The following is a 2,709-nucleotide window of genomic DNA, read 5'->3' as shown; positions in this document are numbered from 1 at the left end:
CCCACACTTTACATATATACACTTTGTAATATTATATAGCTGTCATGCTTGCTCCGGACTACCCTAGCCCACCAAAAACCCCACACTCGCGCCCGCGTGCGCTCCCGCCCGACGGTAGCTGCCCGCATTCATGCTGTTGTAGAGTGGCCGCTCCGCATTGATGCCGGTGCAGAACGGACACAACCTCTCACTACCAGCATTGAAGCGATGCGACGGTCGAGAGAGCGCCGCTCGCTACAGGCTTGGCGGATGCCGGAACAAAATTTGCTTGTCAAGTGCATGGGCGTTGGCTAGCCATGTCCATAGAATAGTGGTTTGGTATACTGCATTTATGACATCCAGAGGCCCTAGCTGAGCGGCCCATTTTTCTTCAGGGCTCTATTTGTCTAGCCCATATTAAACACAATAAGAGTCGCCACAACTGCGGACGTCTACGTGCTCTTTTACTGTATCCGGGTAAAACCTTCCCTACGATAACACCTCCACCAAGTAAAAAAGAAGCGAGAGAAAGGGCATCTGACGTCCCGAGATAACACCTGCGCTGGTAAAACCTTTTTCTTTCCTTCCCTACGAAGCCATCCCTTCTCTGTTTCTCCTCCATGCACGCGACCTCTTTCATGTCTCCCACGCGACCTCGAGCTGTACCAGCTGCCAGCCGGGAAGGACCTCGCTCCCGGGTGCTGCGCCCGCGGATCCTCCCTCCGTCGCCCGGGCAGGGCAGGGGTTGGGAGGGTCGCTCAGGTCCTCCTTCGTCGCTAGGGTTACTGCGGCCGCCGCCCCATGGCCCCCATCCCTGCTCGTTCACGCGTCCCTGCGCCGCCGCGTCCGCCTTCTCCCACGTCTTCTCTTCCCCTCATCAACTTCCTCTTCTACAGGGGGGACAAGGTCAACCTCAGGCATCCCATCGTGAGAGAGATCCCGACCGCGCCCTGAAGCTCAAGGCCAGGATGGCCCAGGTCTCCCAGCTATTTACAGTTTCCGCAACTTTTCTGTTCGTGGAAATGCCCATAGGGAGACATGGAATTCTTAGAGTTGCATTTCTGTCTCTTTCACGCAGCTTCAGAAGGAGATCGTGGATCATAAGCTTGCGGAGCAGATGGAGGAGCCCATGGCCCAGCAGCTGGAAGCGGACGTCAATGCTCAGGTTTATAACAAGCAGCAACCCTGCGAGCAAAAGCCACTATCCATCAATGATAAGAAAGAGGAGATCCACAGGAAGGTGAGCAGATTCCTACCATGTGTCAGCATGATTTCTTCTGTAAGCCCAAAACTCTATTTATGGTACTATGATTACGATCGATTTGGTTGAAACATGACACGGAATATGGCTAGCAATTTCGGTTCTGTGCGTGACATTACATTCGTCAGAATATAGGACTACTTGAACCTCTGTTTCAGCTTCTGAACTGTCTTATACCATTGTAGAATTCTTATAATGATTCTACATCGTCGTAAAGGCCTTCTGTTCATTGTAAATTCTCAACTTTATATACAACTAAGTTAATTAGAACGATGTATTCCTGCAAGCCGGCTCGTAGAGGGGCTGAAATCCTATTATTTAGCTCAATATCAAGCCTGCCAGATGTACAGCCTGGTTAACCTGTGATTTACTGAATACAACTTGGTCTCATAAAGATATATCATTATTAGAGATTTGTATAAGCTTGCATACCTGCCTTGGAAGAGAAGAAATCAGTCCGTGCTAAGTTGAAGGAGTCTGAGAAAATAGCAATGCAAAATGATCAAGAGAAAACTGCCACTTTGGAGGTACACAATAAGGTATTCCAGTTCCACTATTCAACAGAATATGCCAATTCTAGAAGTTTTTTTTTGCTTATGAACATTGACCGCGACAACTGATTTCAGACTAACTTCCTTGGAATTAGATAAAATAAACTAAGAAACTATTGGCTAGGTGTGTTTTCTTGGACAATTTAGTTTCCTCATATGATATATGGCTTCGATATTTTTGATTATCCATTTGCTACAGCTCGTGCCTGGTGGTGCTACTTTGCATCAGAGTGGCACTTGCTGGACGTCGGGTGGAGGAAATCCGGTGCTGATGGACCGCTCGCGCCAGTGTCTGAGCTCTTGGAGCCGCCGGACTCACCGTCGCCATATGGAGACGGGTCGATGGAGGATGATGGTGTTGGGGTCAGTGAGTGGAAGGTGGCGCCAATGAGGATGTGGAGGAGGACTTGGTTGAGCCGGGTCCGTGAAGATTCTTTTTTAGATGGCCGCATGATGCAGGAGCAGCAGAGGCGTTGTGTTGAGCCTTGGGTTCTTCTGTCGATCAGTTAGTACGTGCCCTTGGCGTTGTGTTGAGCCTTGGGTTCTTTCGTCAATCAGTTAGTACGTGCCCTTGGTCACCTGCACGCCTCAGGTACAACTCACCTCTCGTCTCTCCCCCTTACTATTATGGATTGAACATGAGGATAAATTGTTGGGGCTGTAGATAATGTCAGGATTTTTTATTGTTGTTGCTTCCATTTACCTTCCTGTTAATGGTTTTTGGTTTATGGCGTTCGCCTTTTACCAGGATGTCAGACCAAATAAAGAGAGATCTTGAACTCGGTTTCTTTACATGCAGGTTCATCTCGTGTATCATGAAGAAACTTCGATAGTAAAGAGAGCAGAGCTATTATGTCAACAACAGAACCTAGATAATTTAATCCATGAGCATTTTCATGCATATGCTTTTATTGGTGT

At 48.2% G+C, this 2,709-nt stretch overlaps 1 long non-coding RNA gene across 1 annotated transcript; it reads left to right on the top strand.

The window, feature by feature from the left end:
• The first annotated feature begins 802 nt into the window (after positions 1 to 802).
• LOC119318273 lies at positions 803 to 2,703 on the top strand. The gene is made up of 5 exons (XR_005154051.1): positions 803 to 956; positions 1,058 to 1,219; positions 1,651 to 1,779; positions 1,991 to 2,383; positions 2,591 to 2,703. It is a non-coding gene; the product is annotated as an uncharacterized LOC119318273 (long non-coding RNA).
• The last annotated feature ends 6 nt before the right edge of the window (positions 2,704 to 2,709 follow it).

This window comes from Triticum dicoccoides, chromosome 1A (genome assembly GCF_002162155.2).
Source record: "Triticum dicoccoides isolate Atlit2015 ecotype Zavitan chromosome 1A, WEW_v2.0, whole genome shotgun sequence".
NCBI classification, from domain to species: domain Eukaryota; kingdom Viridiplantae; phylum Streptophyta; class Magnoliopsida; order Poales; family Poaceae; genus Triticum; species Triticum dicoccoides.
Note: the sequence above shows the minus strand (reverse complement) of the source record. Positions and strands in the feature narration are given on the sequence as shown.